The sequence below is a fragment of the Solanum stenotomum genome, chromosome 10, assembly GCF_019186545.1.
Source record: "Solanum stenotomum isolate F172 chromosome 10, ASM1918654v1, whole genome shotgun sequence".
Classification (NCBI taxonomy): Eukaryota; Viridiplantae; Streptophyta; class Magnoliopsida; order Solanales; family Solanaceae; genus Solanum; species Solanum stenotomum.
The window spans coordinates 40,220,244-40,235,281 of NC_064291.1; the positions used below are offsets into that span (position 1 = coordinate 40,220,244).

Consider the following 15,038-nt stretch of genomic DNA (forward strand, 5'->3'; position numbering starts at 1 on the left):
AATTTTTTACTTTGTTTTATATGATGTAATTAAATTTCTAATCATCACATTATATTGTAACTCATGAAGAAGCATTTAGTGAAGTATAGTATGATAAAGAATTTTAATATAGAAATTCAAATTATATATGGGAATATATTCCATTAATATAGCTCACAATATTGGATAAAATAAATAGTCCAGGCAGGGGCGAACCCACCCTTTGTCAAGAGGTGTCTAATAATATTAATGACATAACTTGAACAAGTGAGTTTCCTTGACTCATTTGTTTACTGTGCGGATCAGGGGCGGTTCAACGTAGTTAGGGGCCTAAAGCGAAATTTCAATTTGGGGCCTAAAGCAAAATTTCAACTCGAGGCCTAAAATATAAACAAACTTCGTATACACATTTATTCAAATTTTATTTCTACAAGTAATAAGTTGACGAATATTGAATAAAGATAAGAGTTAGAACCATAGAATCTCATGAAGTTGATGACTTGGTATACCCCATTTTAATATGCTTGTTGTAATGCTTCAAGCTAAAATTTAAAAACAAATAAAAAAGAATATGTAGTTCACTTTGTTCAACACTTTTTAGTTTTCATTATTAATTTTTATTTTTAACAAAGTACAAAAGATGTTAAAGTGGGTAAAACAATATATTTTTAAAATATTATACTTTTAATCATAAATAATCAATTTTTTCTATAAAATTTTTAACACATAATTTATTTTTGATAAAAATTTGGAGCCCCTAAAATTTGGGGACCTAAGGCATAAGCCTTATTTTACAAAGCATAGAACCACCCCTGGTGCGGATGGAGCAGCCCAAATTTGGGTTTTAATTTTTGAGGCCTTTCCGGATAAAAAATAAATATTATAGGATTCGAACCTCTAACCTTCCATTCCTAATCAAATTAAGAAAAAAAAATAAACCAGTCGAACTAAAATATAATTTGCATCCTATTATAGAAATTTAATTACTTACCCAAAACAGAATTGGACATAATACTAAATAGATTGATTGCATGAAGATTAAAATTAAAAAATAAATATGTAATACATCTTTGATATTTTGAGAGCCCAAAACCAAAACGATTCTTTGGACCAAATCTTCTTAACATTTGTTAGTTTTCTTTTCTCTTCCCATAAGTAAGCTTAAATCTATGTAGAGTAGAGCGGATAGAAAGTATTTGTTTGATTTACAAGTCCATAGACGGTACTTAATTGTTTGATTGGGAATATTAACCACTTTTTTTTTCTATTAGTGAATGAGATCAATGTGTTTTAAATTACACTTCTGAATTAACTCACATCACAAAAGCTGACTTTAAAGGAGAACTATTGTTCAAGTCTTATAAATAGACCTAGATTTCATTTATTCACAAGTTAAAATATATCGGTATTATTCTTTTGCACTAACAACATGTACAAGGATAGATGATATCCAAATTCAGTACTTTAGAGGTGGAACATAAATTTGTGTGTAGAATTTATTAATATTACAAGAAATAGTAAATGTAAATTCATAACTTAAGAATACAATAAATTAAGACTAAGAACTTTATAAATTGAACACAAAAATTTAAATTTTAAATCCTCTTCTGACAGTATATAAGTTAATTCCTTGTGGAAGGAAATTAAGGGGTTAGGGTCATGGCTGGCTCTTACTTACAAAAATTAAGGCAGATGCCTTAGACCCCCAGTTTTGGGGCACTCAATTTTTTTTTTCCACTTAGAATAAATTAGGGAAAAAAGTCTCGAATATATTTAAACTTTAACCGAAATTGTTGTTACGATATCGAACTTTATGGAGGACCTTTTACCCCTGCACTATTTAATAGTGTATTTTAAAGGGATATATGTGCCCACGTAGACATAAAAAATATTGCATCATTTTAAATATTAATTAATGTGTTCATGTGGACAAATATATACCTTTAAAATACACTTTTAAAAAGTGCAGGGGGGTCAAATGTCCTCCATAAAGTTTGGTACCGTAACAAGAATTTCGGCCAAAGTTAAAGTATTTTTCAGACCATTTTCCCAAATAAATTATGTGTTGATTTTTTTAATTACTATTTATAATAAAAAGTATATTTATTTTCTAAAAAAATATTTCTTATTAATTTATTCTGCTTAACCCTATTGCAAATAGAAGAAATAAATCATGAAAATCTTATTTTGCTTTCTTGAGTTCTTTTTGCTAACACACAATATTCATCATCTTTTTGGGGAAAATTAGTAAATTAGTCCAAAACAATAACATAATTAGTAAAAATATCCATACTTTATAAATATTAGTAAAAATGTCAAAAATGTCATTATTTTAAAAAACTTTATGTATCCTAATTTTCTTTCTACTTTATCTTCCATTGACAATTACACGTTTTCAATTAATTATCTCTCCTATTTTTTTAAAAAAAAACTTCTCTCTCTCATATTTATCTTTTCAGATTCTTAATTCTCTCTCTTATTTTTTTTTTTTAAAATCCCTCTCTCATCTTTATCTTTTCAGATTATCCTCCAACATTCAAGTTACCCATATATCTTTTCTGTAAATTTTTTATTGTTTTTTTCAGAAATTAAATCAACAACAATCCCTTTGATTAAGGTATATCAAGTTATCAACTTCTTGAATTACATTCTATGATTCCTAACTCTTATCTTTATTTAAAGTATGTCAACTTATTACTTATAGAATTATGCTAACAATCCATATCATGATTGCCTCAGTAAAATGATGTTTTTCAACGTTGAATTGATATAATCTTACCTAAAACTAATTTTTAAAAAAGGTATTTGAAGAAATCATTTTTTAAAAAAAAGAATATAAAGTAATAATTTTATGCCTCTATGTTGGTGGTATGTATGATGGAGATTCAAGAGTAATGGGCTCAAAGTTTTAATTTGTCGTAGTTCTATCTTCGCGTCCTTTATTTTATTGGTAATATTTCAATTTAGTTGTGGCTTGAATGAAGACACCCGATCGGCCCAACTTTCTCAAATGCCCTCACCGTCCCTTCTCCTTTACGGGTCTAGATTTTTCGCGTCGTTTCAGTCGTCGTGATCGACGGAAAAGAAAGAAATGAATGAATGTTCTTTTGGGAAAATGTATAATAATACACCTATCGAAACAAAAGTCAAAGGTGAGTCTCGTAGATGGACCTGATGGGGACTAAGAAAAGGAGACGAATATAGCTAAACAGCTGCAGCAGAAAGAACGAAAAGCCAAAAGTCATGCATTACTATTTTTTGTTTTTTATTTAAACCTTAGTAAGACTAAAGATACAAGAGATAAGTATTAAAAAAAATATGGGCTAATAAATACGAAAAACGGCGAAAGTCAGTTAATTCCTAAAAGTAAGCTCGTAAATGCGAAAATATGTGTGAAAATGACGGGACTATACGTAATGTTTTTCCAACTTATTACAGAGGTCCTCATATAGTTTTTTCGGGAAAAAAATTTGGGTGCCCTAAAGGCGCCAGATCCATGGACTAATACACACGAAAAATGGTGAAAGTCTGGTAATTCTTAAAAGTTGGCTCGCAAATACAATAATATACCTGGAAAAAAATATGTAGAGAAAAAAGCCTTGAAAGATAGAACATGTAGTAGAGTAAAAATTTGATTTTGTACGCGTTCAAAAGTCTAATTGTTGTTTGTACGATTTTCAACTTATTCTCAGTACTGCATTAAGATTGCTATAGCTAGCTCCAACACTTATATGAAACTGCAGAATATTGTGGACGTTGTATTACAGATTTACCTTATTAATTACTCTCATAGTTAGAGGCGAAGTCAGAATTTTAACTTTATGAGCTCTGAATTTTCTAAAGATAATTTCAAAAAATTGACTTCTATCAAATCCTCTCTTCTAAATAAATTTCCCCTGCTAACAAGGATTTATTAATTTGAGGGGTGGCTAGGAGGTTGATGCCAAAACCGATGACTGACAAGTATTTATTGGTGGAGCATATGTATATGTACAAAAATTACAATAATACAAAGTAAATAGTACTATTAAATTTTGAGTGAAGTAAAATATAAATATCAGGCACTAAATTCCAAGTTGGAATAGACAAATTAAATTAATATGAATTGTGATATATAACAAGTGGATATGGTTGACACAAAATATAGGCGATTGACGCATAAGACCCACAACGGGAAAATAAACAACACATTACACATGCCTAAATACCTCTTCTTCTAAAAAATGTCTAAAATGGATGTTTCCGACAAAATTGGATACAAGTCAAAGTTAATATGCTAAAAATATCTTTGGACTATCTAAGAAAATTTAAATGTGTTTCTTATTCATTTATTTGACTAAAAGTATTCCTCAATCCATTTTTTTTTGTTCACTTTTACTCTTAAAACTTATATTTTTTTTAATTATTATTATTATTATTATTATTATTATTATTTATTATATAATATCTTCCTATTGAATAAAATTAAATCTCCAATCGAATAGATATTAAGCATTTACGGGTTCAATCATTGAGTTCTATTATTTTGTAATAAAATACAAATGATAAAATTTGCAACTTCTTTAGACTACCAGTAGCAGAACGTAGAAATTGCACCCAATGGGAAAATATAAGGCATTAGGGTGTGTTTGGTATGAAAGGAAAATGTTTTCTAATTTATTTTTTCATGTTTGGTGGGTGAGTAGAAAATATTTTCTGAAAAATATTTTTTAATGTTTGGCTGGTGAATGAAAAATATTTTCCAAAAAAATATCTTTTATTTTTTGCTTAAGACTAGAAAAATACTATTTTAGGAGAATAATTTCTAACCTGTGGCGTAAAAAATAAAATTTTAAATTATTTTTCAAAAATAATTTAAAAAATAATTGACGGGGGATTGGCAATTGGGGGATGGCTGAGTAGGGGGTAGGGGGTAGAGATGGTGTAACAATTGAAAATTTTAAATAATTTTTTTCAACGAGGGTGTCGGGGATAGGGGGCTGGGGGGTGACATAAAAAATGAAAATTTGAAATATTTTGCAAAAATAATTTTAATTTTTTTTCGGGAGTGGCCTGGGTAGGGGTGTCGGGGGGAGGGGGGGAATTTTTTTTGACGGAGTAGCTTGGGTGGGGTTGTTGTTGACACCCAATTTTGACCTAACATTTTCAAAATTTGTAACTTCTATGTTTTATTTATTTAATAGTTCAAGATAATTTTTTTTTATAATTTTAAATAAGTTTATCGATAACTATCCTTATTTATCAAAATTTAGGATTTTTTATTAGTTAATTTTAAAATTGCATTTTTACATGTCATTAGTTACGTTCATTATATTTTTTTTAATATTCATTTTATTTGTTACATTTGTTAATATTTTGCACATTCTAGAAATTTATTCAAATACAAATATTTTATTTAACCAATAATTTTGGGTCATAATCTCAAGTCCACAATTTGAGCCCATTATAAAATTATTTCTTATATAAATTTTGATTAGGTTAAAAAATAAAGGGGATGGAAAATATTTGGAGGTGAGGAGGAACTTTCTCTAAACCCTAATCTTTCTCTCCTCCCATATGCTCTCATAGACGCCTCCCTTCCCACACAACAACCTAAAACGAGAAATCCACCTTAAAACAGCCAACAACCACCTCCAAATAGCGAGAATCAAACTAACACGACCCTAATTTCCCCCCCTTCTTCTCTGCTCTACCTCACGATACCAAACAACCCAAAAACCATTTTATTTTTCTGTATTTCCGGCAAGATCCAGAACACCACACCACCAAACTACCTCCGTACAGACCGCCACTTCATCTACACCTCAATATCAACACATACCACCATTTTCTAGCCAAAAACTAGACCCAAAATCACCCCAAACTCGCCTGAAACAAACCCAAACAGTCCCTCATTTTCCCTTTCTTCTCCTTTTGTTCAGCCCAAAGCACCACAACAAGGAAGTAGGAAAAATCAGTGACAATTGAAATGACCACATCTGACCAGATTCACGATTTTTTCCGGTGCCGCAGCAGTCCAAAACATCACCAGTCCCTTTCCATTCCTCTCTTCCCTTTTCTTTTGACTTTTGTTTGTTTTTCTCATAGGTACTCCGGCAAAGCTCGAAGCTCAAACCAACGAATAGCCGGCAAACATGAAAGAAAATAAAGAAGATGGAGATAGGGAAATTTTCTGTGTATCAATGGAAGAAGAAAGCTTATCTCCAACATCCCCTCTCAAGTTGGAAGGGAGAGACATCACACCCAACTTGTTCAAAATATGACGATCCTCTCAAGTTGGAAGGGAGAGACATCACACCCAACTTGTTCAAAATATGACGATGAGAAGCCCCCAAGAGTGGTTTAGTAAACAGATCAACAAGCTGACAGTTCGAAGGAACGAAGGAGAGAGTGATGAGGCATGATAAAAATTGTTGGCGCACAAAGTGGCAGTCTATATCGAAGTGATTTGTTCGTTCGTGGAAGACTGGATTGCGAGCGATGTGTATTGCAGCATGGCTATCAGAGTGAACCGGAATAGAAAGAGATGGTGGAGAAGAGAGATCTTCAAGAAGTCGAACTAACTAGGTGATCTCAACTGTCACTCGACGCATTGTTCTATACTCCGCTTCTGCAGAGGATAGTGAAATCGAAACCTGCTTTTTCGACTTCCATGAAATAGGTGCCCCTCCTAAACTGATAAAAATAGCCACTAACAGATCGTCTTGTGTCTTTGCAAGAAGCCCAGTCGGCATCACAAAAAGCTAGTAGATTGAGGGATGGATCAGATGACAAGAGTATTCCTTGACCGGGATCAGCACATAAGTACCTTAAGACACGAAATGCTGCTGATAAATGGGATTCAGTGGGCCGTTGCATGTATTGACTGAGGCAGAGAACAACAAAAGAGAGATATGGACGTGTGTAGGTAAGATAATTCAGCTTCCCTACTAAATGCCGATAAAGTGTAGGATTAGCTAATAGAGGTCCATCATCATGTTGTAATTTGGAATAAGGATCAAGAGGTAAAGTGACAATAGACCTTGAAGAGTCGAATTCATCCAGAAGCTCATGAGTAAATTTCCGTTGACTTAGAATAAAACCCTGTCGTTCTCTGATTATCTCAATCCCCAAAAAGTAATGAATTTCACCTAAATTCTTAACGTTAAACTCAGAGTTAGGAAAAGAAGTGAGAGAAGCAATTTCAGAGGTATCACTACCAGTAAGCAGTATGTCATCGACATACACAACTAATATAGATATCAGATCACCATTAATCTTGAAAAATAAGAAGTAGTCATTCAAAGAACTCGAGTACCCCTTATAGGTAAGAGCACCTGTAAGTCGAGCATACCATTGACGGGAGGCCTGTTTTAACCCATCTAGTGACTTCTTCAAAAAATAGACAGATTTAGGATTGGGTGGGGAAAGGCTTGTTAGGAATCGCATGAATACTTCCTCTTGCAACTCTCCATGTAGAAAAGCATTATGGATATCAAGTTGGGATACCTAACATCCTTTCTTGATGGAAATAGTTAGGAAACACCTGATTGTGGTCATCTTTACCACAGGTGAAAAAGTTTCTCCATAATCTATGCCTTCCCTTTGTATGTCCCCCCTGACCACCAATCTTGCCTTAATCCTTTCAACAGAACCATCAGAATTGTGTTTCACCTTGTAGACCCACTTACAAGGTAGAGGCTTCTTACCAGGAGGCAACTCCATGACAACCTAAGTTTTATTATGTTCAAGAGCCGCAAGTTCATCATTCATGACTTGCTGCCAACTTGCATGTTTGGAAGCCTCAACAAAACTTTTGGGTTCTGTGAGTACGGATAATGAATGCAACATATGTTGGTTTCCAATAGTTAAGGTTGCAAAGGCAAAAGCAGTAGGCCTATTGGAATGGATAAAACAAGAGTTAGTATCATTTGTGAGGAAAATGGAGTTGCAAACAAAATCCTTCAAATAAAAAGGCTTTTGACTGATTCTTTCTGATTTTCTGACTGGTGTGGGACTAGAAATAGGAGCGAAAGTACTTGGAAGAGATTAACTGGGAATGGATTCAGGTTCAGGAGGGTTTGGAGTCCCAAAAAGAGGCAAGGAAGGAGCCGTGGATGATGAGTCTGGTAGGAGATCAGGGGAATTGAATAATTGGGAAGGTGTAGGAGAAGAACATTGGGTTGCAAAAGGAAAATGAGATTCATGAAATTTGACATCTCTGGAAACAAAGATCTTCTTGTTTACTAGGTTTATGACTTTGTATCCTTTCTTATTGGGAGGATACCCAACGAAAACACATACTTTTGCTCTTGGATGAAATTTGTCCCTAGCATGATATAATGTGGAGACATAACACAAACAACCAAAAACTTTAAAATGTGCATAATTAGGTGGAATAGAAAATATCACTTCATAAGGTGTCATTCCCATTAATACCTTAGAAGGAAATCTGTTGACAAGGTGAGTGGCAGTGAGAATGCACTCACCCCAATACTGAATAGGGAGATGTGAGTGGAAAAGCAAACATCTAACCAATTCCAAAAGGTGTTTGTGTTTTCTCTTCACAACACCATTTTGTTGTGGAGTAGCAACACAAGACCTTTCATGAATGATTCCTACAGAACTGAAAAATGCCGCTTCTTGAGTTCCTCTCCCCAGTTCCGTTGCATTATCAGACCTGATTTTCTTAACCTTTAAACCAAATTGTCTGTCCACTATAGCAAGGAAATCTTTGAGTACAGGAAAAGTATTGCTTTTAGTTTTCAATAAGAAAGTCCAAGTACCCATACTATAATCATCAACAATGGTCAAAAAATAATTATAACCATCACGTGTTGAAGTTTTGTAAGGTCCCCATGTATCAATATGTATTAACTCAAACAGAACTTTGGACTTAATTGCACTTATAGGAAAAGACAATCTATGATGTCTAGCTTTTGGACAAACAGGACAAATATATTGAGAATCAAAATTAATAGATAGGAAATTAAGATTCTTCATTACTAAAAAAAAGGCAAATGACCCAACCGGACATGCCATAAGGCTACATTAGGAACAACATTAGCAAATATAGGAGTAGAAGAATTCATACAATCAGATTTAGCAACTGAAACAGAAACAATACTGGAATGATTTCCTTTGGGAATTAAAACTACTTCACTAGAAACAACAATGGAATTTCTTCCTTTTTGAAAAGAAACTATATTGCTAGAAGATTGTGATTCTTTCCTAGAGGGCTTGAGTAGATATAATCTATCTCCTACTTCACCAAAAACTTGTTCCATCCTCAGAGAAAGGTCTTGTAAGACACAAGTACTAGGAGTAAATAAGATGTTACAATGAAGATGATTGGATAACTTATGAACAAACAATAAGTTACATTTAAAATCTGGAACATGAAGGACATTGTAGAGTGTAAAATTAGGCAAAATGTTGACATTTCCTGTATGAGTGACAGTGATCCTGAAAGAATTAGGCAAACTGATATTCAAAGGTACAGGAAGAGGAGTGAGAGACATAAAAGACTTGGAATTAAAATACATATGCTCAGAAGCACCAGAGTCAATAATCCAAACATTTGAATTATAGATTGTAAAACATGATCCTGAATACTTTAGGATTGTACCAGCAATGGCATTGGTGTTAATGGTTGATCCCGAGTTGCTTGCTTGGTTGATATGCATGTATTTTTTCACTTGTTGTAGCAAGTTTGAGTATTGTTCTTCGCTGAGGTACTGAGCATAGTTGTTGTTCCCTGCGTCTACGTATTGGGCAATGACATCTTCAGCTTCCTCCTTTGGTATGACTGTATTCCCTTTCACTGTGCTTTCAAAATTCATTGACTTTGTGAACTCAAAATCATCAGGATACCCTATGAGCCTATGGCAATCATCATGTACATGCACTGTTTTTCCACAATAAGTATAACTTACATTTGGGTTGTATTTAGTTTTCCTTGGCTTAAACTTTTGAGCTGGTTTTCCAGATTTTTGAGTAGAGGAATATCCAAACCTCTGGCCTGTTTGTCCCCCTTTAAATGTTTGATTGTTCATTTGGTTGTTGGTCTTGTAATTTCCCCTGCCTTGTCCTGTTGCCATGAAGGAAGCTGCAGCAGGTGAGAAAGAAGGATTCACAACTCCTTCTATGTGATTTTCATCCTGTAAAAGCAAAGCATATGCACTGTCAATTGTTGGTAAATGAGTCATCATTAAGATGGTTCCTCTAGCATGATTTTCATCATGTAAAAGCAAAGCATATGCACTGTCAATTGTTGGTAAATGAGTCATCATTAAGATGGTTCCTCTAGCCTGAGCATACAGATCATTCAGACCCATTAAGAATTGAATGAGTCTTTGATCTTCCAAAGCCTTAGTTAATTTTCCTTTTCCTTCACATGTACACACACAAATGCAATATGTGAGCAGATTGAGAGATTCTAATTCATCCCATAGTCGTTTGAGCTTGGTAAAGTAACATGCAATATCATTATTTTCCTACACTAAACATGATAATTCTTTTTGCAGATGGTACAGTTTAGCTCCATTAGACCTTCCAAATCTCTGCTCCAAGCTGTCCCAAAGCTCCTTAGCAGTTTTAGAGTAGATCACTCTATCAGCTATTTCCTTGGATAGTGAGTTCAGCAACCATGACATCACCATGTCATTGCAGCAATTCCATTGCTCATAGTCCACTGCAGTCAGAACAGGAGCTTTGCAAGCACCATTGATGAATCCAAGCTTTTTCTTGGCTGAGAGGGCAATGAGGATAGACCTTCTCCCACCTGGAAAACATTTTCCATCAAAAGTAGAGTTGATCAGACTCATTCCAGGCAAATTTTAGTTGTGAAGGTGATAGGGGTGATTGTGGTGAAGGTTTCACCATTTCCAGCAGTGGTTTGACTTCCACCAGTGGTTTAAGTTACAGTGGATTCCCCAGTCATATTTGATTGCAGAAAGTATGGAAATGATTAATGGATGTTGAAGATGATTGGATCGAGCTAAAGCTCTGATACCATGAAAGAAAATAAAGAAGATGGAGATAGAAAAATCTTTTGTGTATCAATGGAGGAAGAAAGCTTCTCTCCAACAAAACACCCATAACAACAACTTCAAGCTCTAGTGAAACAACTAGAAATCTCCGATGACCCTTCTTTCTTCTTCACATTTTTGTATAAAGTAATGTTAATTTTTAGACACCAGATTTTATTGTTTATTTTGATAAATGTTGCTTTGTTATTATTTGTTATCAACTTGAGTCTTATTTTAAAACTTTTTTTTAAGCATCTGTTTATATTTCCAGCTTTCCAGCAAGGTTTTGGTCTTCTTAATGAACATTACTATTCTAGCTTTATTTATGGTTACATTTGTTGATTGTTGCTTTATTTAGCTTTGCTTGACTTTTGGATTGATTATTATCTTACTTATTTGCATTATTATTATGTGTTACTAACATGTTTTATCTCTGTTTTATTTTTAATTTAGGATGACTATAAGTTTTTATGTCTTCTCTTTTTTTGTGATTATTGTTCTCTTTTAGTTTAATATCTTATTTGGTTTAAATATTATGCATTTGTTTTAAAAAGATTGTTTAAGTGAGTTACTTTGTCCCCATATGTTACTGCTTCATTTCTCTTGTTACTTATTAGTATTATTTTATCATTGTTATACATTTTTATATTTCTTAGCATATTAAGATTCAATGAACTCATTTATCTATTGTTATATCTTATTATGGTTGGTCATTATTGCATTTTCTTGAAATTTTATGTGTATTTTTAGAAGGTTGTGATGTTACTGTTTTCATGAATAGCTATTGTTCAAGATGGTTTTGCTTATTTTTGAATTATTTTTACCTTTTTCCACATTTATTAGTTTATTATATGGCCAATGAAAAAATCTCTCCGTTGATTTTGGAGGCCTCCACATTGCAAAAGACGAAAATTTAGTTTAAGTCTCTCCGTCGGTTTTGGAGGCCTCCACATTGCAAAAGACGGAAATTTAGTTTAAGTTTGAATATTTTATTTGTTAAAATTGGCCAATGAAAAGATCTCTCCGTCAGTTTTGGAGGCCTTCACATTGCAAAAGACGGAAATTTAGTGTAAGTTTGAATATTTTATTTGTTAAAATTGGCCGATGAAGAAATTACCGTCAATTTTCAAGGCCTTCCATGTTAATAGGACGGATTTTTATTTTGAAGTTATTATTTGATTTATTCATATTTATTTATTACTAACACTTTTACTAAGTGTCTTTACAGGTACACAGAGTTGCTTCCCATTGAAGTTATTCCAATGTAATTCGAATTACATTTATTTATTTATTTATTTATTATTGTGTATATTGTTATCGACAGGCAAACATTAGGTCGTTTCTCATATTACTTGTGTATATTGCATGCTTGTTTTACTTGTATATAGTTTTATATCCTCCTCAATTTCAAAAAAAATGAATTCAGTCGGGATCCACATTTGTGGATTTCGAAGGATGCCTAACACCTTCCCTTCAGAATAATTTGAACCCCTTACCTAGAATCTAATGGTTTCGTAGATCATTTAAATGGTTTCCTATTTTTTCCTAAAATTAGGTGGCGACTCCTTTAAAATTCGTTTATTCTTAAAATTCTTTTAAAATTGAATCAATTGTTTATTTTTTGAGTCACCGCGACGTTTCGCCCTATTCGCATAGAGTAGGGATGTAAACAGTTGTAACACCCCAGAAATTTTTTTGAACTAAGACTCGAACCATTTTTCGTTGTGAGTAGGATTTTACCAAGGAATTAAAATTTCTTAAGTATTAAGGTCAGGTCACTAGATGTAGCACCTTGAGTTCCAAAAAGAACTAAATTGGAAATAGCAAAATCTGAAATTTTGCAAGTTATGCTTAAGTATGAGTTTTGAGTCGACTTCAAACGACCATAACTCCTAGCTCAGGATGATTTAGGTGTGCTACCAGATATCGTAGGAAAGGTCTTTGAATTATCTTTCCAACTCCACCAAGTTTGCTAAATTTCAAGTTCGTACGAGAGAGATATGTCCATTCGAAGTTGGGATGTCTAGATAAGAAAAGTCAAAACCGAATTTAGAGGGGTATTTTGGTCTTTTCCTTATCCAATCAGATTTAATTCGTTTTTAGTAATAATTTAGGGATCTAATCTGATTAGGTTTAGTTTTATAATCCTAATAAACGCCTAGGGTTTTAGTTAACAGTTCAAGAAGAGAAAAGAAGACAAAAGAGGAGAAAAGAGGAGAGGATCAAAGCGTTCGTCGAGAGTCTTGCGTTTTGTTGCGAATTTTCGCTATGGGTTTAATCCCGAAGTGGTATGTAAGCTTACATAGTGTTGAGTTCTGTCACCCACACGCCAATCATGATTTATTCAGCGTAATTTCGTTCTTGAAATTTAAGGATTTAAGTTCTTGATGAGTTCTTGATAAGTGTTCTTGAAGTTTCATTAAGTTTTGATGTAAGATTCTACTTGGGTCAACTTCAAACAACCATATCTCTTAGACTATAAAGAGTTACGTGAGTCATAGCCTATCCAATTAAAGGTATTTGAATCTACTTTCCAACGCCACTAATTTCGTGTCAATCCAATTTCTGAGTAAAAAGTTATGACTATTTTAGTAACATATACAATGCTGTTACAAATTAGCCGACAGGAAAATATTAAAAAGAGTCATTTTTGTCTTTTTACCTCCACATAAACGAATTTCTTGACTAATAAAAGGCTCAAAACAATCAGATTTTCATTTTCACTTATGAAAATCATAATTCTTGGCCATAGAGATTTCAAGAAACTAATTCAAGAATCTTGTTCTTCTAGGTATGTAAGGCAATCATAGTGTTGGACTAGTTCGTCCTCACGCCCTACATCTACTTACAGATCAGTAAAAGAGTAATCTAGGATACTTTCCCTAGATTTGAGTATTCTTGAGATAAGTTGATTTTGAGTTCTTGAATTCATTTTTAAAAGTTCTATTTCTAATTATCGAATAGCTATATTGTTTTTGAGATCCTTCATATAATGAATCATAACTCTTGAATTCATAATTCAAATTCAAGAGAGAGTCAAAAGTAGAGTTCAAGGAAGCTTTTGAGTTCAATTGTGAATCCTTTGGGATCCATCATCGATTTGAGTTAAGGTTTGAGTAAGTAAGTATGAGAATGAGAAGAGTCGGAACTTATTGATATTTTGACCCTTGAGTCGAGTCGTTTATGCCTATAACTTCCGCATGAACTTCATCAGTTGAGTACCTTTGGAAGAAGTTGTATCTTCAAGTTCTAAGTGTTGAGTTCCTAATCCCCTATGAGATTATATTTATAATCATGGCACTATTACATGTTACCCATAAAGTCCTTGAGTTGAATTGTTCATGCCCATAATTCCGCATGAACCCTATAAGTCGAACAATCTTGAGATGAGAAATATATTTGAGTCCTTAAGTTGAGTAGTTCATGCTCATAATTTCGCATGAACTCTCTGAGTTGAGCATTCTTGAAATGAGTAGTATTAGTGAAGTTCTTGACTTCCAAGTATTGAGATCTATCTATGATTATTGAAAACCTTGCATCAAGTCGTTCACGTCCATAATTCGACACGAACCATATTTTAAGAAGTCTTTTACAAATGTTTTAACTTTGTTTTAAGACTTAAGTTTTGAGTTCAGTAAAGAGTAAAGTTGAAGTTCATTTCTTCAAAAGTATATAGGGACTATGTATTCCCAAAAGAGTTTAAAATGTTTTCACATTTAAATAAGAACGAAAAAATGAGATTTTCAAAAGAGCCTTTGAGTTAGTTTTTCAGTAAAGAGCCTTTGGGTCAATTTTCAGTTAAAGAGTAAATACTTTCACAATAAAGCAAGAGAGGAAACCTTGATTTCCAAGACAACCTTTGAGCAAAGTTTTTGAGCAATTATCTCAATTCACAGAAAGAAGTATGTTTTAAACATAAAAAGCTAGTATCATATTTTGGGAGTAGTATTGAGCATCAATATGGGGATGAGCTTGAGTTCAAATAATTCACGTCACCATAAACCATGTAGCCATCATGGGTAGAAAAGGGTCATACTTTTTACATGAATC

The 15,038-nt window shown here is 33.1% G+C and overlaps 1 long non-coding RNA gene across 1 annotated transcript; it reads left to right on the top strand.

Moving 5' to 3' along the window:
* The first annotated feature begins 6,477 nt into the window (after positions 1 to 6,477).
* LOC125843294 (uncharacterized) lies at positions 6,478 to 11,199 on the top strand. Its single transcript, XR_007443958.1, has 4 exons — positions 6,478 to 6,546; positions 6,702 to 6,882; positions 9,666 to 9,760; positions 10,485 to 11,199. It is a non-coding gene; the product is annotated as an uncharacterized LOC125843294 (long non-coding RNA).
* Positions 11,200 to 15,038: the final 3,839 nt, after the last annotated feature.